Source organism: Eublepharis macularius, chromosome 5 (genome assembly GCF_028583425.1).
Source record: "Eublepharis macularius isolate TG4126 chromosome 5, MPM_Emac_v1.0, whole genome shotgun sequence".
Classification (NCBI taxonomy): Eukaryota; Metazoa; Chordata; class Lepidosauria; order Squamata; family Eublepharidae; genus Eublepharis; species Eublepharis macularius.
The window spans coordinates 146,328,303-146,356,006 of record NC_072794.1 but is presented as its reverse complement, the minus strand read 5'-3'; the positions used below and the strand labels follow the sequence as shown (position 1 = coordinate 146,356,006).

The 27,704-nt window shown below is 40.7% G+C and overlaps 1 pseudogene; it reads left to right on the top strand.

The window, feature by feature from the left end:
• The window catches only part of LOC129330419 (rho GDP-dissociation inhibitor 1-like), a 44,897-nt pseudogene extending 20,596 nt beyond the window's left edge, over positions 1–24,301 (top strand).
• Positions 24,302–27,704: the final 3,403 nt, after the last annotated feature.

The following is a 27,704-nucleotide window of genomic DNA, read 5'->3' as shown; positions in this document are numbered from 1 at the left end:
AATTAGGAGACTGCCTATTTGGGTAACAGTTCTTGCTGCCTGAAGAATCAGAGAGCTTGAAACAATACTATATTATAGAGTTACTCATTGAGCCTGATTGGCCAGAAGATCAGAATGGGAAAAAACCCTTTGTTGATACAACACATAATTAACATAACTGACTTAGATGTCTTCTAAAAAAAATTTATAGGATTGTATTGTATTGTGAATTTATTGTATGTGGCCATAGGCCTTCACAATCTAAAATCATTCATTAAAAACAGAACAAAAATACAAGAATACAAATATAGTTACATATATATAAATAAAATTACTATAAAATGCATTTTGCCTAAAATGTAAACATTAAACAACATTAAAACATTTAATGTTTTAAACAACATTTATGGGGGATAAATCTGTTAGCAACTATGAGCCATGGTATCTAAACAGAACTTCAATTTTCTATGGTAGCTATCACCAGTGGGCACAATGACTCCCACGTAGCATTTTCTGGCACCTACATGATTTTGTGAATCTTGGAGATAAAATCCAAAAGGAACAGGGGAAAAGAGAGAGCTTCGGGTCTCACCCAACCAGTTAATTAGCAAGGTAATAATCTCATCCTGGGTAGGCATGTCACAACAGTGTACCCTCAGCTTGGCCACAGACACAGCCTTTCTCTTCAAATCTCTTCTGTGGCTGTACTGGGACCAAACGTTCCCTTTTCTTGGAAACTGAAACCGAACATTGTCTTTTCTCATAGCAAAGAGCCAACCAACCCGCAGATGTTCTGTGGTGGCAACCACCACTCGTTCACAACATCTCCAGAAGTGCCCACAGGCCCAACGAGTTTGGAGGACCCTGTTCTAAGGAAATGCACCTCTGAATATATTTCTGGGCCTGTCACTGATCCAGCAAGCCTTTTTAAAGGGTTCTTTTCATATAAAGCAATCTTTTGTGATAGTAATAGCTTAACTGCAGGTGTATTCATTTCATAAAATCCTAAATTTGTTACAGCAAGCCTCAGACCTACCCCATTAACATTCCTTTGCACTTCCCTATTAGAAAAACTGAAATAACATGCCACTTCCAAAATATTCATACTGTTCAATGAAGTTTTATTAAGTATCATTATGTCCCGTCATGCTTTTCTGAGGATGAATTGAACCCGCTTATTATAGAACCAAGGAATAAAAGCTCATCATAAAAACAGTGAGTTTGCTCCAGTGGCCAATGACATGAGGAAACATTCTGTAGTTAAGATGTTCTCTCTAATCACCTTGTTTTTTTCTAAAATTATATTCAATCAGCAAATTACATTTGTATGTTACAATTAGTGCACACAGAGACAATAAATACTTATGCCACATTTACCTTCAGTTGAAAGAAAGTAGTGCTGAAAAGTAGCCTCTGAAGAAGAAACGTTTAGCAGCAAAATAGCAGGACAAATGGGCCAAATCTTTGTTACAGTGATGGAACAGTATCTCCGCAGAATGCATCATGAAGCCCAGCCTGCTGAAGCTTTATTTTATGATGCAGTTTATGTATTATTTAACTAAACTCATAAAGAAACCAGCCTAAGACTGACTTATGCCAAGGACACTTAAATCAAGCCTAGCTCAGTGCAATCCTAAGCAAAATCAGACTCAAGTAAATTGACATCAATGGGCTTAAAAGGGTGAAAGTTCATTGAAGCCAATGGGCGTAGAAAGGTGTAACTGTGTTAGGACTACACTGTAATTTACATATTTATCTAGAGTATTAACAGTGGTTGTTGTGGGTTTTCCGGGCTGTATTGCCGTGGTCTTGGCATTGTAGTTCCTGACGTTTCGCCAGCAGCTGTGGCTGGCATCTTCAGAGGTGTAGCACCAAAAGACAGAGATCTCTCAGTGTCACAGTGTGGAAAAGGTGTAGGTCATTTGTATCTACTCAGGAGGGGTGGGGTTGAGCTGAGTCATCCTGTAAGAGTTTCCCAGGGTGTGGAATGCTAATGGCGGGAGGCTTCACTGTATCCTGAGGAGGTTCTTTTGCATATGGATTGGTACTCGATGTGCTAATCTTCTCTGCAGGGCTATTGTCGGGGATAGAATGTTTTGTTAGCCTGGTGTTTTTCAGAACTGGAAACCATGCTCTGTTCATTCTTAAGGTTTCTTCTTTCCTGTTGAAGTTTTGCTTATGCTTGTGAATTTCAATGGCTTCCCTGTGCAGTCTGACAAAGTAGTTGGAAGTGTTGTCCAGTATTTTGGTGTCCTGGAATAAGATACTGTGCCCTGTTTGAGTTAGGCTATGTTCAGCCACTGCTGATTTTTCAGGTTGTCCAAGTCTGCAGTGTCTTTCATGTTCTTTTATTCTTGTCTGGATGCTACGCTTTGTGGTCCCGATGTAAACTTGTCCACAGCTGCAGGGTATACGGTATACTCCTGCAGAGGTGAGGGGGTCTCTACTGTCTTTTGCTGATCGTAGCATCTGTTGTATTTTTCGGGTGGGTCTGAATACTGCTTGAAGGTTATGCTTTTTCATAAGCTTTCCCATCTGATCAGTAATTCCTTTGATATATGGCAAAAACACTTTTCCTGTAGGAGACTGTTTTTCCTTGGTTGTTTGATTTATCCCCGACAATAGCCCTGCAGAGAAGATTAGCACATCAAGTACCAATCCATATGCAAAAGAACCTCCTCAGGATACAGTGAAGCCTCCCGCCATTAGCATTCCACACCCTGGGAAACTCTTACAGGATGACTCAGCTCAACCCCACCCCTCCTGAGTAGATACAAATGACCTACACCTTTTCCACACTGTGACACTGAGAGATCTCTGTCTTTTGGTGCTACACCTCTGAAGATGCCAGCCACAGCTGCTGGTGAAACGTCAGGAACTACAATGCCAAGACCACGGCAATACAGCCCGGAAAACCCACAACAACCATCGTTCTCCGGCCGTGAAAGCCTTCAACAGTATTAACAGTGTTTAGGATCTTAAGTGGGAAGGGGTAGACAAGATGAAGAAACAAAAAGGCAGTGGATAGTACAAGAACAGCTCAGTCTGTGATAGAGCAATGCATTGCTCAGGTCAAGGAGCCAGAGCAGAGCAGTCCTGAGACTAGGGTTACCAGTCCCCCAGTGGGAGCGGGGCATCCCCTGCTCCCAGCCTCCACCCCTGCCACCACTCGTCTGGCCAGTAGAGAGGGCCCAGGAGGTCTGGAGTGCATGGGAGCGAGCTCCAGAGTTTTTCCTTGTCACACCAGGAATTACTTCATTAGATCCACAATGCTAGATCCAAGCCATTGTCTAGATTTCTATAGCAAGCATTAGGAATGTGACATTCGTCCCCTCCTTGAGAGGGAATCCAGATGGTTTTAATTGCTTCACCATTACATTTTCACAGTTCAGTGTGTGATCTGATTTCAAAGTGATTTGATTTACTGTTCAGATTGGATTGTCCACTATTTTGATGACATTGCTTTCTACCAGTTGGCTGCTAGCATGTTTCCCATGGCTATACACACAAGAAAGTCTTTGGTCCAAATGCTGGTTCAACCTCCATGATAAGATGCAGCATTTCTTTGAATACCAGGTACTGGAAAAAAACGGGAATGCCTCTCAACAGTTGAGGACCCAGAAGTATCTGATTAGCTACTTTTGTAAACAGAAAGCTAGACTAGATAGATCTTTAGTCTGAAACCATAGATGGATGAATGTAGGGTGCAGGATAAAATAAGATCTATAAGTATGACCCATTGAAACTTGGATGTGTTCCTACTACTGTCTGTGAACTATCTCATGGATGCTTGACTGGCAGGGTTTTTTTTCAGCTGGAACACGGTGGAACAGAGTTCCAGAACCTCTTGAAAATGGTCACATGGCTGGTGGCCCTGCCCCCTGATCTCCAGACAGAGGGGAGCTTAGATTGCCCTCCGCGCCGCTCCAGCGGCGCGGAGGGCAATCTAAGCTCCCCTCTGTCTGGAGATCAGGGGGCAGGGCCACCAGCCATGTGACCATTTTCTCCGAGGGCAACCCACTGAGTTCCACCACCTCTTTTCCCAGAAAAAAGCCCTGTTGACTGGCAATATCAGAACTGGTCCCAAAGCCCTCTTCCCATCCTGTTTGTTTCTTGAGTAATTTCTTAAATTCACCAATGGCAGTTTCCATGGCAACTACACAGCCCTTCAACTACTTCAGCCCTACATTGGAAGATGACAACAAAATGTTGTGAATAAGTTTTTGCTCTTTTGTATAAGAAAATTCTATGCACACTCTCCAGTCTGTAGCGGACAGCACAGTTCTGGAAGGTTGTATACAGAAGAGGTGAGTGAGTGAATGCAAAATGCAAATGAATTTAACATTTGCTTATATCAACTATTCATGTTTTAGCAAGAAACTGTTTTTTTCCAAGATCTGCACAATCATTTTAAACAACTTTTGTTGTTAAGAAGGGGTTGCATAGTTCCACAGCCAAAGAAGTAGGAGAGGAAAAATAATCCCAACACATTTAGCAATTTAGACTTCAGCCTTGAAAACGTGATGGCTGAACTGCTAAACTCCCACAGAAGCGCTGGTTTGGAAAATAAACACAGGAAACAGATGGTGCTGTGTACTGATCAAGCACCATCATCCAAGGAGTACCAGTTGCAACATGTGTAACATGAGCCAGCATCTGCATGGCTGGCTGTGGAGGTTGGTTAGATAGGTCACTTTAAATCCAATTAGTATGATTTCTCCATCTTCCCTTGTTGCAGTCGGGCATTGTTTAAATTAATGAACACTAGACAAATGTGTTAGAATAGGAACAAATACTGAAAACCGGATTTTTTCCCTGCTTTGTCTCTCATATTTTGAATGGGAAATTTTGAATTCAAAATTCAGATTTGCATTTTTATGAAACTTTCTAGCATAAGTCAAGTGATTTTGCCTTTTCTAGCATCTCATTATTTTTGCCCACATGTGTTATCAATATATCTCATTCTGAATATGGTTTCAGAATGCTAATTTAAAAATCTGCACAATGGCGTCATGTACAGAGAAGGGATTTTTCCCTACAAATCTGGGATAACCTTCAGGATTACAGAAAAATCCCAAACAAAAAATCTCCCCCTAGTAGAGATTTCTAAATCTCTCAAAACCTCACAAGATCATGGCAGACATTGTGGTATTGCATAGCAAACCCACCACGATGGGAAGTTTTCATCATTGAAAGGAACAGCAAGGAGCAACTGGGAGATGTGAAGGAAAAGAAAAACAGTGACAAGACAGGAAAAGGGAAAGAAAGCAGTGAAGTGATAGGCAAGGCAGGGCAAAAGTCGTGAGTGGTGTGGGATTCAGTTAGGGGAAAGTCACTAGGGGGTGGGGAAAGAGGGAGTGAAAAGCGCCAAAGAGGTAGGGAGAGGGGGAACCAAAAATTGTGAGTAGGGTAAGAAAAGAAGCAGCAAAAGAGAAAGCAGAAAGTGTTGAGAGGGCAATAACAGGGGTGCAAAGTGGCAAGAGATAATAAGGAGATGCTAGAAAAAGGCAAAATCACTTGAATTTTAGATTCAATCACTGCATGCTGGCTATTCCATACAAGCAAATATTAAATACAGGAAGGAAAAGATAGTTTGGGCCCTGAGGCAACACAAGTGCATAGGCAGGAAAAGGGGAGTTGGGGCACTGAAGATAATTAGCTGCGTGGTGGGTAAAAAATGCCCCTCTCTTCCACATACACTCAGCTATTACTCTAACCCTAACCCTTATTCTTTTCTAAGTCCTTACAAAGGATGGAAATCCCATCGCTAACGCAAAGGAGGGCACACAAGAAGTAAGCACCAAAATTCTACACTAAGTTTAAATGAATATATCTGCACTCAGTGTCACATATTCTAAACTGAATATCACTAATATCTACAGAACTAAGTTATATTTTTGCTTATTTCTTCCAGGTTCATAAATCCCCCTCCTTTTGACAATACTTTATTAATTGGGGGTTCATATTAGGTGTAGGAAGATTTACACAGCATTGCTAGCAATATTACTACAATTTATGTGCCTGATTCTAGTTAACAGCTGCCCTTTCTAAGTGTTAACACTTCATTTCACTTTATCCATAATACAATACATACTTCAGGCTCCTAAAATGGTTTAGCGTTTTCTTTTCTCCATGTCCGCCTGCTGAAGGACCACTATTCCTTAAAGAATTCAGCTTTATAAGATAAGTTAATACTTTATTATTTTTCCCCCTGCAGGTCTCTGAGGCCTGAAGTTTGAATTTAATGCGAACAGAATAAAATCATTTGCTTTTTATCAGCACGGTCCATGAACCATGGTTCGAGGCCAATATGCGACTCGAAGGAAAATGAGTTCAGCTCCAACTCTCTAATCCCCACACAAGATCATAAAAATTGCCACACATCACTCAGCATTGCTTAGCGAAAAATGACTGCCTCTGTGGCAATAATAAAAAAGACTGAATTATAGTTGCTGTCTCCTCAAAAGTTGACAGCTTCTGTGGGTTCATGGGAACTATGGGATTACACCTCAATGGGTTTGTTCTACTGAAGCAACAGTGCAGAACTCCCTGATAGGCAGAAGAGCAAAATTAGTACTATTTTGCCTTTGGAACCAATGGATCTCATGTCTTAATCCTGCCAGTGCAGGAATTTTGCAGTTTTTCCCCTACTGAAAGGGCTTCAGAAAAGCTAAACCTGAGGAAAAGATTCTTGCTTCCCCTGGACATTAAGACCATGTTAGATCACTTTGTTCAGTACCTGAACTATAGGTAGGTTTACCAGACTTCCCACTGATGGTGGGAGGCCTCCTGCCAGTATGCCCCGTTGCCCACCACCACTCAGAAGTGGAAGGAGAAAAATAAAATTTAAAAAACCCAAACTCTATGATTCCCAGCAATTCCTAGAGCTACTGTTTGTACTAGGTTGCCAACCTCCAGGTGGGACCTGGAGATCTGGAATTACAACTGATCTCCGGGCCGCAGATATTAGGTCCCCTGGAGAAAATGGCTGCTTTGGAAGTGGGACTCTATGGCATTATACCCAGCTTCCTATCCCAAGCCCCACCCTCTCTAAGCTCCACCCCCAAATCTCTAGGAATTTTCCAACCTGGAGATGGCAACCCTAGTTTGTACCCAGAAGTGATGTTGTGACATGAGCAATGTAACCAATGTCACACACATGCCCTCTTGTCCCTCCCCCACTGCCCTCTCACCATTTGCCAGGGTTGTTCCTTCCACACACCCAATAGCTGATGGGGTATCTCTAGGCATGTACATGTGAAAATTTTGTCCCTTTCTGTATGTGCCTGCCTGTATTTTGAGAACAAACTGGTGAATGTAATTTGTGCTGGAATGTGTGTTTCCTGTCTATATGTCCCTTGTTGCTGGATACTGTCCTGTTCTTAACTTTGTCTTGGACCACATTTTGTCTAAAAAGTATGGTTCAAACATTACCTTGCTCAGTGACAGCTGCTTCCAAGTGGCCTGGTTCTATGAAAATCCAATTGGGATTCATAGTTTGACTCAAAGTTTCTGGGGAATCTTTCCTCTCAAGGTTTCTTGGTGAAGGTGTTAAATAAAAGTGTAAAGATCGAGAAACAACTGTTTTTCACATGGCCCTTTTCCAGCTGTTTTTTTTTTAATTTAACCCCCCCCCCTCCATTTTCCAGCATATTAGCTCGATCCAACCAGGGTTTTCCACTGATGAAAAAGAGAAGGGGGAGGATCCCCTTTGATCACCAAAAGGCTATGCTGGAGGTCATGTGTACTGCTTGGATAAAATCCATGTGGGATGAGGACTGTAGAAAGGAGCAGGATCCAGTGAAACTGAATGGAAAAGCAGGCTGGATCCAATGTTATATTTCTATACTTATTGTCTTTGTTGCTCTTCTTAGGGGAGATGATCTCTAAACATATGGGAATGACAATTGAAAGCATATGGGGAAGTGAAAACAATCCTGCACTGGGATCAGTTAAAAGATGTTTAAGGTCTTTTGTTTAAAAAGTTGGAAGTGCCACCAGTAGTTTCCAACTTGAACCCTAAAATTTATGCTCCCCCCCCCCACAACAAATCTTAGGGACTGAACCTCAGGTAATCTAGCAATACTTGTGCACCGTGAAAGGACAGAATGACTTTCCATACCACAGTCAAGCCATTTACTCTGGATCGACACTGCGGTACCCTCAAGGCTAGTCTGTTGTAATTTACTTTTGATTTACTTACTTCAAGCTTTGTCCTTGAAGACAACATAGAAACTTCAGTTGATGCAGAATGCCGTGGCTTGTTTACTGTCAGAAGCTAGGTGGAGTACGTACATCACTCCTATTCTGCAATTACTCTGTTAGTTCCTGATTAGGGCTCAATTAAAAATGTTGGTTATTACCTGCAAAATGTTTCACGACCACTTATTTTGATATGTTCCACTGAGACATTTCTGCTCATCTGAGCAAAGCCTCTTAAAGGTGGCCACTCTGCAAAAGGCTAAAAACAACTGTGACCTGTAGTCAAGCTTTCTCTATTGTGGCTCCCACCTTGTGAATTGGCCTGCCTGATGAGGTAATAAAGGCTCCCACACTGTTCTCATTTTGTAGAACGTATAATATAGAGGGCATTTACATAGAGGAGAAAAGGATGCAATCAAACAGAATTTTGCAGAAGGGCAATTTCTAAATGTGGAATAAAATTTCTATTTTAATTGCCTGTGAAATTGTTAGACAGTCTTGGTTTCCTCCCCCTTTAGACTGCTTTGCTAGTTATATATATTGCACTGTCTGTAGTTCAGCATCCTGTAATTGTGAAATCCAGTTTATTGGATCTTGGTTCTCTAAGAAATCTTGGTTCGTTGTTCATTGCCATCCACGAACAGAGACTCATGAACAACCATGAACATGGCCCTGTTCATGAACATGTTCATGGTTGGCTGTTCATGGGGGCCAGCAGGCTCTCCTCCAGCCATCATCCAAGTTAAGATCCCTACTGCACCACTCCCAGAAACCTGAACTGAGCAGGCAGCAGGAAAGGTACCAATAACAAAAAATAGCTTGGCCCAGGGCCTGGCAGCAGCCCTGGAACTTGAAGGGTTAGATCCCTATCCCACCACACACAAAGAAAATGCAAGCTCCAATGCACTCTATCAAAATGCCAACAGCAGCTGTCTCTCTCCTTTTCCATTGTCTGCAAAGCCAGAGCTGGGAGCCCCCCTCCCCCCTGCTCTTTGCTCCCTTGTTGTAACAATTTTGGAGCTCCACACTTGGAAGGAAGACCTGCTTATCAAGCTAAATTGGGCTTAGATTGGGGTTTCCAGGGCAACAGCAGGAGTTCAGACAGAGTTCAGACAATCTCTGCCTATGTTGCCAAGGGAATTGATTGCAGGTGCCAGACTGTCTGGCGTGACGAACAGCAAGACAAACAGCAACGAATGAAGCTTGTAATGACTACCTGTTCATTTAGAATGGGGCCTCACGAACAGCTTGTTCGCAAGCAGCAGATTGGACTGTTCGTGGCTTTTTTTTGTTCGTATTGCTGTTCGTGCCCATCTCTACTCTTAACCACTACACCCATACTGTGCTTCTTTAATATGTTACCAGAGTGACATAGGAGTGGACTCTGGAAGTGGCTCTCATAAATTTTGAAATGGCTTGGAGGATTGCCATATGTTCTGTATGACTTGTTTTCAGAACCGAGAACCAACCAATCACCATTCTTAAAGTCATGAATATATCTAGTGGTTACTCAGCTGATTTATATGTACTAATATAATTCTGAAGAGCTAAGATTTAGGCTGCAATCCTATGAACACTTTCCTAGGAGTAATAAAATAATATACTAGAAAAGGGCCTACTTCTGAGTAGTTCTGCTTAGGATTGTTCTCACATGCTGGAATTTGACTTTGAGATTCAATTGAGTCGACAGCTCCCTTTTTTTTTGTTAAAGCAACCTCCCCTCCCCATAATTTTTAATCAAATTCTTAGCTCTTACAGCTGTTCCTAAGAAATGCACACTGAGACATCAGCCTAGAATAATATGCAAGCATGCTTTAAATGGTAGTAAATAAAATTTCATATTTACTTTTTAATAAAAGAACATAACACAACGTCCAAGTAATAGCATAAAAATTCAGACGGCAATATAAAGTAGGAATGTATTATTAAGGTACTAGATTAAAATGAATGTATATTGACCCAAATGATATTGGTACTCAATTATTTATTGGTAAAGTATGCAAATAATGTTACTGTTTATTACAATGAATTATTTAAGACAGGGATTACATTAATATATTGTGGCACAGTATCTTCTTTCACAAGAGAAAAAAACTCATTCACCTCTAGTCTAAGACAACTTCTGCAAATCATTCCTTGGTACTTACGTTGTAGTTCATTTTGTTCTCCTTCTATGAGAAAGTTGAAAGGGACACAAACTAAAACTATTCCTAATTTAAAGTAGGGAAATCTTAATGTTCATTCAATGGGTAGGGAGTTATTTCTGGAGTAGGAGTTGTGGGTTCTAAATTTGTGATATAGGACTAAGTCATTTGTCATTAATTTTAGTATTTGTTGTATTTTCATCCTGACTGTTTTCTTTGCTGATTTCCCCATTTTATTCATCCATTTTATACCATTATAAGCCCATGTGTCATATGCCATTTATATACAAAAACAGGCATCAATTTTAATAGTGATATTTCTATTAAATTTTCTAAGTATAGTTGGGGAAGAAACTACAGTTTCATCTCAAGAAAGGAGAGCTCTTGTCTGAAATTGGAATTTTTGAAATGTAATAGTATGTATAGTAACATCTCTACTGCTAATGAGTCTGTTATTGATTCATTAACAACTGTCCATAGAAATGTAGTTGAACTTCTATTAAAATCAGCAGGACTCATTGCCTGCAGCCAAGACCATAGCCAGAACTTCCTCAGTAGATGCTCAGTTGTGGTGCTACAACTGCGTGTAATAGGGTTGCATGTTACACTCAGCCCTGCCGATTTGTGAATAGGGAAACACAAGCATTTTCTGTGGTTTAATATGCACAAATGCATTCCCTCAAAAATCTGGGATTCCATCCACATGTACTGAAGTTGTACATGCCTGAAAAATACACATTGCCCCATTCACAGAAAATGTTGACCATGTATACTCCTATTATATACAGTTCGAGTGCTAACTCACAGTAGCTTTAATGAATTGGATTTTCTTTTAACCAGAAATGTTCCTAAGAACATTTAGAAGAAAACTCCAATGACATAAAGTAATTGGTGGTGTTTATTTTTTTTTCCTGGTGACCTGAAATTATGGCCGTTTCCACACGGCTTATCGCTGCTCGTAACAACCTGGAAGATCGCACAAAAAACGTGGAAGATCACGTTTTCTCACGTGAGATTTGCACGACATCATGTGACATCGCGCAAATCTTGCGCGAGAAAACACGATCTTCTGCACTTTTTGCACGATCTTCTGGGTTGTTACGAGCAGCAGTAAGCCGTGTGGAAACGGCCAATGTGTCGGATGAATTAGCACATCCAGTTGCTCCACCCTGCATTTATGATTGTGCTAGTTTAAAATCCATTCATTTCTATGGGAATTATGCATGACTATATTTCTTTGGATTGGAATTGTTGTGTAGCCCTAGGCAAGTCTTTCTCAGTTTGAGTTATCCATTATGAAAACAAGAACACTCATGAACTACATCCTTGAGTTACCACAGAGTAGACAAAACCATTAAGGGCTGGTTTATATTTAGCAAATTAAAGAAGGTATAAAGATCATGAGGCAGCACACATCGCTTCCTCCCTGCCATTTATTAACACAAAGATGTTGTGAGCAGAGCTGCTGAGAGTCTCCACAGGCTCCTGAAAAAAGATTCTCTCTGCCCTCCATCACATATCTGAAGGCACAGGCATGAGGGAGAGATAGAACTCAACAGTCATTAATGGAACAGAGAGAAAAGTCTCTCTCAGAATCCATAAATACTACTGTCTGTAACCCTTTCCTTGACTGAGAAACATAGCAAGCGCTCTCTTGCTGCAGGAAACAGCTTGCTATGATTCCAGACAAGTAAAAGATTAAAGTGAGAGGTTATGGGTTTCTGAAGTCCAGAGATTAAAGACATCATACCAAGTGAGACTATGAGAACAAATGAGGCAAGTGAGCGGCCTAGTTTCTTGGCTTCCTCAGGCCTGGGGAGTTTTGTACTTACAGTTCCCTTTCTTGGTAGGTTAGGCTAACAGGCAGTGACTACAGGGCTCTAAGTCACACAGGGAGAAATCCTAAGCAGGTATACTCAGATGTAAGTCCCATGTTATTCAAGGAAAGGGTTCTAGGGATTGCAGCCACCATGGCTGAGCAGGGATTTGAAACCACATCTCCCAAACCCTAGTAACTCTCTCACCACTATACCATAATGTAGGGTTGCCAGCCTCCAGGTGGGGCCTGGAGACCACCTGGAATTACAACTGATCTCCAGAAAACAGAGATCAGTTCCCCTGGATAAAATGGCAGCTTTGGAACATGAAGCCCCACCCCCAAGCCCCACCCTCTCCAGGCCCCTCCCTGAAAATCTCCAGGAATTTCTCAACCCAGAACTGGCAACCTTACCACTATGGCTCTATGTGGCATGGCAAATTGCTTTTGAAACAGAGGGAAGTTTCCAAAGCGTTTCAAATGATTGGGAATGCCTTCATGTGAATCTAAGTAGCTTCTTACAACCCAGCTTGGAAAATAACAAAGTACTTGAGAGAAAATATTTTATCAACCTAAATCTATTCCGTCCCCATCTTGAATCCATTACTGCTCAGTCTGACATATCAGGAGTGAAAAGTTGCTCCCTTCAGAGTTCCAGTGGTAATCGTTCAAATTACCAAAGTCATTCCCTTGGATCTATTTTTTTTAATGATTAATATGATCAGAACTTTCATGTTTTCCTCACATAAGCAGCACTTGAAATTCTGCCCTAAACCATACCACAAGTAATACAAGCCACTCTGACTCAATTCATCCAGGAAGTGCCTGCCTATCTCACTTTAGCCTGGAGTGGTGGTCTGGAGAATTATTTTAATTAAGGGATTTCTAAAATTGTGGGGTTATTCAAGTTGATTCAGACTGCCCACTTCAATCCTGAATAAATTGGTTTATTTTAATTGTGTGTGTGTGTTTTAATCTTGTTTCTTAACAATGCTTCAGGCAACTTACAAAATCAATGCAACCTCACAATCAAATACAACACAAAACAACCACAATAGCATTAATCCACAAAAACAGCCCAACATGATTGTACTAATACTAATACAGAGTTGGATTGTCTGATTCAAAATGCAACTGGGTCTGTAGTTTTGCAGAGCTACTGATGTGGGTTGGTGAGCTTGTTTTTTTTTTAATTCAAGAAGCTTGGCTGAATTCTTTCCTAAGCATGAAGGACTGGAAGAATTTCCAGCTCAGTACAATTATCCATTTCTAGATGCCAGACAAGCTTTAGCAAAATCAGAATGACAATGTTTGGCTCATTGCAAAAGATGATGGCAATTTTTTTTCTCCCTCCTTTTAAAATGCAAATTCAAAAGCAGGTAGAATTTCAGCATCTGGGGAATCATACATTACCAGTTCAATTCAGAGCACAGCATTTATAGTAAATAGGTAATTTTCTTCCATTCCCTTTTGGGACAATTTGATTTTATATTAGTAAACATAAAGGGGGGGTGTACCTTTGCTGCTTCTTCTTTCAAACTCATTGATCAAGAAAGCTACTTTCCTCCTAGTATTTTAACCAAAGAAAAGGACACTCCTATACACTTTTTAAAAATCAGTGTGCATTGCTGATACTCAAGCAAAATAACATTGTATGCGTGCCCAATTTAAGAATTAAAGAGTGAAAGTGACAAAGAATCATAGTATGAGAGGGGAGAGAGAATACAAAGTTACTGCATCAGAAAGTATGTATTTTTTTATTGCAGGCCTTGTTCTATTTTTAAAAAAATATTGTTTGGGCATGATAAAAATCCTAAATCTAAAAGATCAGTTTAAGATGGAGCAGAGAAAGTGCTACACAGATTTTAGTGGGTTAGAGCCAATAGATGTCAAAAGAGCAAAAGGCCCCTGGGGCAAGGCCACAATAGCTGTTCTTCCCTATAATATAATATGAGAGAATATACATATTTATTTTCTTCTTTTATACCCTGCTTCTCTCCCCAGTGGGGGCCCACAGCAATTTATCCTCATAACAACCCTGTGAGGTAGGTTAGACTGACTTGTGAGGGACTGTCCTTGCTGGTCACCCAGCGAGCTTTGATGGCAGAGTGGGAACTGAGTCTCCCAGATCCTAATCTGATACTCTAACCACTACATCATGCTAGCAGCAGTTGTTCAAATCTGTCTCCAGTGCTAGTTGAAACTCATGCGTCCCTTATAAGCTATCTTTTTCTGATATGCTGTAATAATATGTTGCGCTAGATGGCTGCATGGGCGAAAACCAAGATGATAATGATAATAATTACTACAATTATTTAATCAATACAGCACCTTCAGTGTGTTATGTGGGCACTTTACAGGAGGGAAGACCACAGCGGAAGGGGAGGGAGAGACAAGATTAGCTCTATGAACAAATGCAATTACACTTACTTAAACTTCCAATTAACAGTTTATCTTCACCCATTAAAAATTAGGTGAACAATAACGCATGCTAGTACTACATTTTCACACTTTCATTCAAATGACTCTTAGCATGCTGGGGAAAATTTTCACCTGCTACGTTTCTGCTTTTCAGGCAAGGCAAAGAAGAGGAGCCAGCTGTGAAAAGGGTGTCAGATTTCCTGTTTCCCAAGCTTAGGGGTGGGACAGTTTAAAATCTAAACCAATAAAGAGGGAACACAACACATGCTTGCTAATGCCCTCCAGCACAGATTCCGTTTTAATGGAATTTTGGCTAAACACATAAGCGTGTTCATTCATTTGCTATGATGGCATGCTCAAATCAGGCAAACCACCCATGTGAATGTTCCTCATTAACTATTTGCACTTACAGTTAACTAATTTGTACACAGAAATTTGGTAATTCTGTGCGAATAAGCTGAGCACAGGGTTATGATTGCAATTGCTGTACAATTGCCCTGATTACTGAGTTTAATGTAAAGATTACAGATTTATGGTGTGAACAGAATGCAATAACAGACAGATCTATCTTAAAAACCAATTATAATCCAGACATGGAAAGAACCTGCTCAAATAGAAAAACAACCAATATGAACGAAGAAACCTCGGAGGTCAAAAGAAATAAATTGTTATTAAGAATTTTTAAATTTTTAAATGTATTTTTGGATTTCAAAGTGCAAAGTACTAAAGTGTCAGCATGAAATTTCTAATCATTAATACACATAAATATCAATAGATCATCTCATAAATATCCAATAAATATCCAAATATACAATTACCAATCAGGAGTCCAACCGGTAAAGTTCCATCCTATGCCAATAATGCAAGTCTTCCAGAGATGTACTCCGTGATGGTCCACCGGATTCTTTCCTGGAGATGAAAATCTGGGTGTTGGAGTGATTTATGTATAATTAAGAGCCTTTGATAAAGAATTTGCCGAAACGGAATAACAAGCTGGCCGTACCCGTCAGACTCTTGAGCTCATGCTTAGCCATATAACCATTGGACTGCATTGTCCTTTGAAGAAAACTCCATTTGAACACCTATAAAGAAACAAGCAAACATAATTACATCATGGAGTACATCCCTGGAAGACTTGCATTGTTGGCATAGGATGGAACTTTACTGGTTGGATTTCTGATTGTATTTGTACATAATTGTATATTTGGATATTTATTGGATATTTATGGGATGATCTATTGATATTTATGTGTATTAATTGTTAGAAATTGCATGTTGACACTTTAGCACTTTGTGCTTTGAAATTCAAAAATACATTTAAAAATTTAAAAAAATCTTAATATCAATTTATTCCTTTTGACCTCCGAGGTTTCTTCTTCCATATGGGCTGTTTCTGACTCAGAGGAGCCCTCTTGTCTACTCCAAATAGAAAAACAAGCAAGACATTGTGGGAACTAAAGCTGAAGATCCAAAGTTATATTCTTTTGATTACTTCTCTTGGAATTGTGCATTAAAAGATCTACACATGGAGTTCTGCTTGTCTAAAATATTGTCTGCAGTTGGAGTAAAAATTATCGCCTAGGACACTCATGGGATGCCACTTGCTGTAGCATGCAACAGGAACCTATTCTGCTCATAGAATTTGGGGACCATGGAACTTAAGGATTCATATGATATGAATAAACATCTAGCAAACAATAGCAGCTCTCTTACCCAAAAGGCATTTTCAAAATGTCATGTTTTAACAGAAAAAATTAAATCAACATATTTCCAGTATTTACTGTGCAGCCCAATCCTATGAATCTGAAGGTGAATTTAAACCAACACCAATTATAGAATTATAGAATCTCCAATTATAGAATTCCCCACTTCACTACTAGTCTGAGAAAACAAGGCATAAACTTGGGAATCATGGAAAAGAAAGGCTTATTCACAATAAGACTTGATGCAATCAGGTTTGGTATCTGAATGCATGCAGAGAAGCAACGTCACCTGCATTTTATATCTTTCAATCACCACAGAAAAAATTGTATACAGTTCGTAAGAGCTCATGTAGTTCCATAAACAAATAAGTCAAAGTACATGGTCTTCTGGACAGTAGAGAATTACAGGTTATAGTCAGCAACAAAAAGAACATAGTAAGAATAACACTTCTGGCTGCCACCATTAATTTCAAAACATAACTGGGAAAGAATCCTCAAGGCTGGGACTGAATATCTCTGAATAAACAAGTTTTAACTTTCAGCATACAGTGGAAGTCACATTGGGCCGGATCCCAACAGGTTGAGTGGGCCTTTGGGACTGCTCACTCCGATGGATCTGGAAACAAGGGTCACCAGGCAGGGCCGGTGACGGAACAACATGTGCTGAGGTACCAGCAGGAGGCTGGTGGGTGATGCATCGGTCAGCAGCCAGGCCAACAGGGATCCGTGCCCAGATGCCAGGCCCATGCTCCATCCAGCTGTAATCAATAAAGTTTTGGCCATTTCTAACCCATGCAAGTGTCTGGTGTGATTCTTAGCCTCAACACAGTCTGACATAGCGCACAGGCGACAACAGAAAACACAAAACATAGGATATAAAGAAGAATTTTCTCACAGATTTTGAGCAGCCGTGATCAATAAGTTTGAATTGCATAGAGGAGGCTATCCCAAAATTCTCTAACAGAATCATCATTCAGAAGAAAGTCTCAGTGAGTCCACTGATGTTTATTTCTAAGTAAGCATGCATAAAGTTGCTGACTTAGGGACAGAAATCATCCAATGTCTGTACTCCCGTATGTCACTAAAGATTTCCTCTTCCTGTCTCAGTTCTTTGTCGTACTCGCTACTCTTGCACTTGGTGTTTTTAACTGAAAGAAAGAAATGTAAATCCACTACAAATAGGACAGCCAAAGTGAAAACAGTTGGGCAAACCCCAAATGACATTCTAGCAATGAGAACAGCTATACTGTGCCATGGTATGTACTAAGGTGTTCTTGATGCTTCTTTAAGATGTGAAAGATGAAGTTGGAAGTGTGTTAAATATTTTAAATATTTTAAATATGTTTTCATGGAACAAGGAGATTATCAAAAGGAGTTTTCAACTCTGGGACTATCCTTCCTTTTATTTTATGTATTTTTATTTCAAATATTTTAACCATGCATTTCTCACTAATAGGAACTCAAAGCAGCTTATGACATCTTTCTCCATTCCTCCGTTTTAATCCCACAACAGTCCCATGTGGTAGGATAGGCTGAGAGAGTGATTGGCCCAAGGTCACAGAACAAACTTCTGCAGCAGAGTAAGTATTCAGACCTGGTTTTCCCAGATCCTAGTTTAATACTCTGAAGTACTGTACCATGCTGATGCCAGAGGACAAAAGTAGAAGGAAGGAGGCTGGACATAGGACTTATGATATGAATATGATTTCTAGATCAATATATATTTTCGCAGCATTAAATTTTGGCACACATTTTGTTTCTAAAACAGGAACTGGAATTTAGTTCCTAAATCAGAGAAATCTGTCCTAAGCAAAAATCCAAATAGCAACTAAGCACTAGCATTATGTATATACACTCATTTACTAGTACAGATCTAACTCAAACCATGCCCTTTCATAAATATTATAAGTCCTCAAAATCTTTGCAAAACTTTCCCCCCCTTGCCAGGGACTTGTTCTAATGGCCAGTCTGCCCTGGACAAAGGCTTGGCTATACACACTGGAAGGGCACAGGACAGATTGGGAAGACAGAGTCAGATGCTAAGGTTTCTTTTGCCATTATAGGCAGCCCACCAGCCCAGAAGAGCCAAAAACAAAATATTTGCTTGCACACACTGGCTGGCATGCTTGGTTGCAAAGATTGAGGGGACAGAGGCAGAGGCCCTGGCTTTATTCCACCATAGACTGTATGAACAAGACTTCTACCTGTGATTGATAACCAGCCCTCCTGTACAGAGGTAATGGCTTTGCTTTCATATGCTGGCAGGCAGGCTAAGTAGCAAAGCTTGTGGAAGGAGAACAGAAACGAAAACTATGCTATGCATCACTGTGCTCCAATGTCAGGAGTCAACCACATCACTAGAGAGGATCTGTTTAAAGCTACAGACCATGTGGTCGCTCCTCGTATTAGATGGGGGCTAGATTTCACCCCATTATCCCATAACATCAAAAGAATTATTAGGAGATATTGGTATATCATTCAGGACCTTCCAGGGTGTGAAACATCTCCATCCATAGGCTTTAGAAAAACTAGGAGCCTTAAAGACCTACTAGTACACTCAGACCATCGGGTGGCAAAAGAACAATCATTTTCTACCACAGGACATTTTCCTTGCGGCAGATGAGTGTTTGCAATCTTTCTCTGTCAGGAAAAAAAGTGAGGGTTAATGGAGAGACCATTACGTTAAAATCTTTCTCTACCTGCCAGACAGAGGTAGTAGTTTACCTCATAATATGCCCCTGTAATAAACTCTATGTGGGCAATACTATTCGTCCAGTTAAGGTGAGGATTCTGGAACATATTTCCAGAATTAGACATAGAGTAATTGATGCACCATTAGTGGAACACTTTGTGGGTCTTAAGCACAAGGAAACTGAATTTAAGTACACAGTGCTTTTTGTAGCCCATAGGGGCTCTGCACACAGAGCTTCACAGTTGCTGCTGCAATGGGAGGTGAGGTGGATTCACCAGCTTCAAAGTATGCAACCTTCCAGACTCAACCATGAGTTTAATCTATCTTGTTTTCTATAATGGGACTGTGTTCTGGTAGAGGCTTGTCAGATCATGCTTCAGATGTTTGCATTGTTCTGCATGTGGTGATACGACCACATTTTTTGTTTGGGTTTCTGCCTCTTGTATGGCCCTTTAAGGTTTTTTCCTGTGTGAATGTCCCTTTAAGAGTGTCTCATAAGTGTCAGTTTGTTGGGCTAATCTTTGCGCATGGCCAATTAAAAGAGGTGTGACAGACTGCAGCTGAAGTTTGTAACAGCGGCAGCAGTGGTGAGATTTTCCTCTATGTATAACAGCTTTAATGTATAATGTTGTGATATAGCAAGCTGATATACTGTTGTTTTATTAGAAATTCTTATACATTTGCAATTCTCAGAGATGTTTGGTGAGGAGGTCTGTTGGCCCCTGATGCAGTCTGGAAACAAGCGTTGTTGATGACCAGTTCCTTGTTGGGTCTCGGTCCTGCAGAGTGTTCCATCTCCTTGTTCCACCTGTTGAAAGAAAATTAGAAGAGTACATCTATCTAAGAACTTACCTTGAACAGGAACGAGGGGTCCTCACGGCTTCTCTGGTTTGCTGTCTATGTTTCATCTCTGCTTTGAACTCTGATATGAACTTGATTGCACCATTGGATATTTCTGTATTGGCAGATCATGAGCTGTTTATTGCACATTGTTTATTTATGTGATTTGATATGCTTATAATAGTATTGTTATTTATTCATTGCACTGCGCCACTTTAATACACTAGAATTTCAGAACCTGACTGACTGTATCCCTTAGTTGTGGGTTTCCACTTTGATTATTCAGTTTGTTGCTAAGGGAGCTTCCTTTTGTTTTATATTGTCCTCCTGTTCAGGCTGAAGACGACGGAGGCAGAATCTTAAGGGTTGGTTAGTCTTAAAGGTGCTACTGGACTCTACTATTTTACAACAAAATCTACTTTTCACAATTCCATCCTACTGGAACCCCTGCCCCAGCATCTGCCAAAACATTATTTAAAAACAAATGTTCCATATCAAACTTAAGTCAAGCTCCCTGTGAGCCATTGGCCTACCCCACCCTTTTGAAAACAATCCTACCTGCCCACAGCAAAAGGAAAACTTATGGGGAAACTGTAAGTCTTTTTAAGTGGGGAAGGGGATTCAGGCAATCATGCTACCTGCCTACCTGCACTTGGGCTATGAAAAAGTGAACATAAACTAGGATTTTTAAAAATGTCACTGCACTGAACTGGTTGGAACGCTCTCTTCCTTGGGTGCCACTGCTGCCACCCCAATACTGCTTGGGCCACCAATTTCCTGCTCTAGTGTATGCCTGCCAACACTCGCCTTCTTCAAAGTCCATGCATGCGTATGCATGCATGCAGTGTACTTGAGGATTGACGGTGGATTGACGGTTTAGGGGGACTAATGCATTTAGAGGGAGGGGGACTAATGCAGTTTTTGGTTAAGTGCAAACACATCTGCCCCAGACCTCATTTCTGACAACCCCCTGAAAAGAACAATGCATACATGCACAGTCTCACTACACTAGTCGTGACGCCTTCCCCAAGCATTTTTGGGGTCTGTAAACACCAAATCTCACCAAATCTCATTGTTGTGTGTGCTCAAATTTGGTAGGTAAAGGGTTGAGAGGCAGGACTGGGTTCTGTATAGTTTTGGTGCTGTTAACTGAAAAAACAGCTGCCCCAAAGAGCCTCAAAGGTCTCATTGCAAACAATAGGTCTGAAACTAATGATAACAACAACAACAACAACAATGGATTTGAGCCAAACCAGCAACTCCACACCTGGAAAAAAACAATGATAAATCATTCAGAAACCCCAGATTAGAAACTGAAATGAAAATTTTACCAGTACATACTCCTATATTCAAGAATCTGAGTAAAGTTTTTTAGAAGGACAAAAGGATGCAAATCAGAATATGACTTCTTTGTGAGGGCTCATTTTAGCAACAATGAGATAATAAATACTGCAACAAGATATGTACTTTGCCTGAAAAGGTATCAAGGCAAGTCACATAAATTTGAATTAAGGAGGCAAATAACAGTTCCGAAGATACTGCATATAGATGCTAATATCTTTTGTTAAATGAGAAATTCTGAGTCTGATTTTCAAATTTGTAATGGATAAAGGCAACGGCAAACCACCTCTGCTCATCTCTTGCCTGAAAACCCCATGAGGGGCTGCCATAAATTCACTGCGACTTGACAGCATTTACTTGATTATTATCTCCTCTATAATCTGAAAGGGAAAGTACTTTGCAGTCTACATATGGAAATAAAGATATTTGTTCAGAAATGCATAGAAAGGCAAATGTCTCCTCCCCCACCCCTACGCACACTACAAATGGCCCGTAAAAGCAATAAGAAGCTCAGCACCGCCTGTTTCCCTAGTAATTAATGACAAGTTGAGCTTTAATGGTGGTTGCCTGTGTTTTGGACCATCAACTCTTCTGGCCGTTTGTCGTTGATACTTAATTGATAGGAAAGCACTAACATAATGTGACCCGGAGCAGCCACTCCATGATCTCATAATTCAAACCAGTGCACCCAGTCTCGAGGACTAGTGAATGTTTATTTAGTATATTTTTAATCTGACTTTTCTACCCCCATATGGTTTGGAAGCACCTGCTGCTGCATCACAGTTGAAACTAAGCAGATTGGTGCCTAGAGACAATGCTGCCCAGAGCCTTATGTAAATGAGGAACAGACTAAATAAATCTGCAATATAATATAATACAGCATCAAGTCTAGCACAATTCAGCTGGATCTTGTGGAATACACAAGCCAACACACAGCGCACACTACCACTATCCCGTCCCTTTAGTCGTTTCCTGTTGTCTCAGACAGCAGGCAAAATAACTCATGAAAAAGCTTTAATATCAAACCAGCAGGTCATAAATAAACTGCCACCCCACCCCTTCCCACTAACCCACTGAAATGCCAAGTACTTTTGTTGTGTCCCTCCCTACCCAAAAAAAAATCGTTACTCATCCTAACATGAATCCTAATTAAATTTTTACACAGTATGTCTTTTAATTAGCTGTGGCTGTGACGGTGAAAGCTATCAGTATGTACAAGGATAATTGTATGAAATGACTTTTCAAAAACGAACAGCAGGCCTGAATCCACTTGACAGCAGGGGGCTATTTGAGAGACACAAAGTGCAAAGATGGGGCGCCTCAGATATCATGCACGAGAGAATAATGCATGCGGCAAAATGACTTGGACCACCATATTTCATGCTCTGTTGGCTCCTTTGCAAAAGGAATTCAGCTCAGAATGAATTCTGGACAATAGGATTCACACAAGAGACTAGTTGGCAGTTTCTGTCATTTGCTTGTAGATTTTGTTCTAGCTTAAGTTGAGAGATATCTGTTTATTAAAAGCACACACAAACATGTACACTAGTGTTGAGATACAGCTACGCATATGATTTAGCTTGGTTATATTGTACTCAGAGAACAATGAGCCATTCAATATCACAGAGAATAGAGAAAGATGTATTCACTGCTTTTAAATTCTCCGCACATATAAGCCAAGGCTGGAAAATGTGAAATACAAAATGTGACAACAAACAGACCACCCTCCACTTAATTGTCAATTTACCCAAAAATTTCCATCTCCCTCCTTTGGATTTCCACAGACTCAAGTGACAAGACGTTTATGATGAAACTCTGTAAAAGCCCAAGGGCTGGTTCGCATATTCATAAGCACTGTTGCACAAGAACATCAAGTGATGACTTGTATGTGTGAATGGACCATCTACTCAACACGACAGATAGAACTGTCATATATAGATTCATAAAACCTTGGACAGCTGCATTCTCTTGTGAACTGAGTTTCTGATCTCCTCACCTCACTATCATTTGACCTGAAAAGCTGCTGAACAGTGTTATAGTGGGACAGTAGGTGTGATGGCAGCATTTCAGTTCTGCCTCGTGGATACTGCATCTGCACAGTAGGTGAAATCAGCCCCCTGCCCCCAGTGTCATGTCTGTGCCTCATCCATGCCATACTTAATGCAGACCTGTTGTTCTGAACCAATGTTTCATGCTATAACTTGATGTCATATTGCCAATACCATAACTGTTTCCTTTCACAGGCTTATTGAAGCTCCAGGTGTCTTATCTAACGGACTGTAGATTTTTTAAGAGCTGCTGACCTTGTATACTGCTCACTCCCAAGCACTGCTATGTCTCAACTTTGATCTCTTGCTTTCTCGGTGTCTCGACTTGATAAATCAGGCACTTCTGCTTCTGTTATTTACCAATTTTAAAAATTCAGGAAATCTACTTACTGAATTCACATATTGTCTAGTCTGATCTTGAGCTGCTTAAAAATTTACTGGCTCAAGCTTCGATCTTACAAGATTCCTGAGTGGAGCAATGTTCACTGAGGGGGACAGCAGACACAGGCCCATTTTGTAGCTGAAAATGAAGAGGATGAGCACTCTGTCAATTACAAGGCAAGATCCCTGCCCGGAACAGCATGCAAGGACCATTGAGAGTTTATGCCCATACAAGGAGATCCTACTTGGAAATGTAGCCATTGCTGCTGATCTCAGTACTCCCAATTTGGTGGTAACAAAACTGACCTTGATTTTTGCAAGTGCCCTTGACCCACTGGAACGGGACCTAAAAAGTGAATTGGAGAGTTTCACGAAGCAGTCATTTGTGTTAAAGGATGGAGTAGAGTACCAGATAAAGATCTCCTTTTGGGTGAACAAGGAGATTGTTTCAGGGTTGACGTACATTCTACACACATACAGAAAAGGAGAGAAAATTAGCACAATGAATTACAGGGTAGAGAGTTATAGGGCACATTCTGAAGAGGATGAGTTCTTAACCTTGTGGAGAAATACCCCAAGGGTATGCTGGTCCAAGGCAGATTCCACATTAAATCAAAATTTACCAATGGTGACAAGATGGACCATCTGTCCTGGAGTGGAACCTGACCATCAAGAATGTGTGGATTAGTCCTTCTAATGGCAAATCCCACGAGTTGCTGAGACAGTGGCAATAGAAGAAACCCCACCCTGTACCAAAGTTCTGGTATTGGATACCATTCCCTTCCCCTTTTAGCTCACCAGAAAGGCCTACTGGCTCAATGTCCTCTGAGAATTTCTAAGTGGCATTTTCCTACTTTCTCCTCCTGCTACAGTCTGCTGCTTGTTGTGTTAGGCAACTCAATATGCCTTGGACATTAGGGGGGGGGGGGGTTACATATGTCTCTGTATGTATGTATTACTTTCCTAATAAGTAAGTAGCTTCTGTTTGTCTAACGTGAGAACCCCTCCTGACTCTTCTTCTCTTCCTGTCTCCATTGAGAGTTTCTCTTTCTTTCCTAGTGTTCTCCAAGGGAAAGGCAGCATCTACCTTGCTTTCCCCTGCAATAGGGAATTTCCCTCTTACATCTAAGCAGCCACAATGCTGAACTAGTCAGCTGCGGTACGGGGAAAGTTTACTTTTAGACTGGGGTTCTTTCTTCTACAAGAAATTGCTGTGAATGGAATCTATCTCAATAATTGTAAATTCTATCTTTTCTACAGTTTAATTTACTGAAAATTAATTACTGTACATTGGGGAGAATGTTTCTGACTGGGTAACTCTGCTACCAAATGAAATATAACTATTTCTAATACTGAGTACCACAAAATTCTCTTCCTAGGAATTAGGGTCCATATGAGAAAAAGGAGTCTGTAATAGGCAATGGAGTAGGTAAAAATCGCTCCCTCGTCAGCCTAGAGAAGTGTCCTTTCTTCTGCAGGAACAGACCATATAATCCAAGTTTCAATCTGAACAAGACCTTCATCATTTTAACAATTAGTCCTGAATAAAGCTACCTGTTGGGTAACCTTGTTCCAATAATCTCATTAATTTATGTTTCGGTGTGTTGGTCCCTAATCTTAGTAATCGTGGGGAGGGCCCCACTAACCATGCAGTACCAGTATCCAGAACTAGAGGGCATCACCCCTCTGCCATGTCCATGTGGCCATAGCTTTGAGGAAAGACATGTTTTATTTATGGAAAATCACAGGTTCATTCCCTGACTTCTCCGGTTGGGTCTCAGTTGTAGAAAACCCTTCTCAGCCTATGCTCATGGAGAGCCACTGCCAATCAGAGTATACAGTACTGAGCTTGATTGACCAATGGTCTGACTAAATACAAGGCAGCTTCATATGTTCGATTAAACAGCATGGAGGAATACTGTCCTAATTTTGAGATCAAAACTGCTCTGTTGACTCAGAATAGAAGCTATGAATTCTGGGACAGTCTCACCATTTATCTCTGCAAACTTCTTAAATACCATGTTTCCCAGTTTAAAGTACTGTAGGCTAGAATCCTTCAATGGCTACTTTCAGCACTCCAACCAAATCACCAAATACTCGTGTGCAATTTTGCCCACATATTCTGGAAATGAAAGACCAAGGATCTTTGTTTTATTGTGCTTCATGCATTCACAGAAATCTACACATCCATTGTAAGTTCTTGATGGAGCAGAAAATAATATCAACATAAAAGGAATTGAACATGTGTCCTAATATTATTTCCTGCCAGTGGTATTGATTAGCCTCCCAAAATACATCTGTTTGTCTTGTTTCTTTGAAAGACATTTTCTTTTCATCGCTAGTAAAACGTTTAAAAATGAGCTCCCCATTCATAAGTCGAAGTTTATCATGCCTTGTAAACCATCACAGCCGTATATTATTTTTGTACTGAAAATCATGAAGTGTGCAGGGGGAGGGAATGAGCTGAAGGACAAGGAAAAGAAGAGGAATAGCCTGCAGATTGTTTCTTTCTTAAAAGAAGAACTGTACAGTGTAATCATAAACAGTTACACCCTTCTAAAACTGTTCAAGTCAATGGGTTTAACTCTGTTTAGGGCGTAACTCTCTATAGACTGCACTGAGAGTTTCTTTAAAAAATCACCAACTGGGATAGTCTGTCTCCTATGTCCCTTTGTAATTAAGTGAACCTGTGCATAATTGGAAGCAGAACTAAACTTAAAACTTGAAGAGGGAAGAGAAGCAAGGAATATTGTTAAGCAATAGCTGGGTTAAATAATAGATTCAAACAGGGATCTGCACATCTCCCTCCATTTTTCCTTTAAAAAAACATTTAATTTTGTTCAATTCAATTCATTTTTCATGTGCATTCATTTCTATGGGAAACATATTCAAGCAGTAACCCCCCCTCCCCCATCCAACTGGGATGGAATTCTCGAGAACTGGGATCCACCCTGCCAAATCTAAGACAGATGGGAGAACGCATCTCTGTTTTGTAATGAACTGAGATTCTTGCTTGAACAACAAGTACAGGAAAGTCAGACCTCCCTGGTTTGGCGGGTGGTTTTTGACACACAAGCAGGTAGTACGGCAGAATTGATGTGTAGATGTGTAGATGTTCCATGGCCACTGCAAATGCCTCTGCATTCACAGCAGCAGTGAGAGGCACACAAACAATCCTCTCCATGTGGAAGCTTCCTAAATCTTTGGCTCTGCTTGTAATGTAGGTACATCAGCACACATACGGAACCCACGCTAACTACTTTGACCTTAACTTGCTCTCTACTGCAGAACATTCTTAACTCAGAAGGCTTTATTGGTAGATAGAAAAATAGTTTACTGTATTATTAGCATGTACTTCATTTCCCAGTCGAGTTTTTTTTTAACTTTCTCTGTTTCCAGATGCTGTATGTAACTCAGCATCTCAAAGCACAGCCAGGCTACTATAATCCAGTGAAGACAGGCTGCAGTCCTGCACCTTGCATGCTTAGAGAAAGGTTCAGAGTTGCTCCTATGGGGCCTCTTTTCCCAGGTCCCTGGCATAAACTATTTGTAGTAGGAGTATAACTACTTGCAGGAGTCTACAGAAGAGCAGGGGCTTGAATAGAAGGTGATAGAAGGCCTCAGCTGGAGATGAATGGCATATGAAGAGCCTTGTGGGATCAGACCATTGGTCCATCTAGTCCAGGGTCCTCCTTCACACAGAGATCAACCAGTTGTCACGGAGGGCCAACAAACAGGGAATGGAGGCCAAAATCTCCCCTTGATGTTGCCTCCTGCTATTCAGGTTTACTGCCTCTGAATATGGAGTTTCTCTTTGGCACCATGGCTGGCAGCCATTGATGGACCTGTCCACCATGAACCCCCTTTTGAAGCCATCTATGCGTGTGGCCATGACTATGTGCACTTGCATTGAATTTCACAGTTCAATTACTCATTAGGTTAAAAAAGTACTTCCTTTTGTGTATTATGACCCCATTGCCCATAAACTTCACTGGATACACCCAATGGCCTGGCTGAATTGTATTGCACTTGGAAGTGTAGCAGGCCAGGTGCAGTACTGGAAAGGGAAGAGTCATACTGGGACCTTATGGGATCCAGTAGGCATCCTGCTTTTTAAGCACATAGAGTTCAGGATTG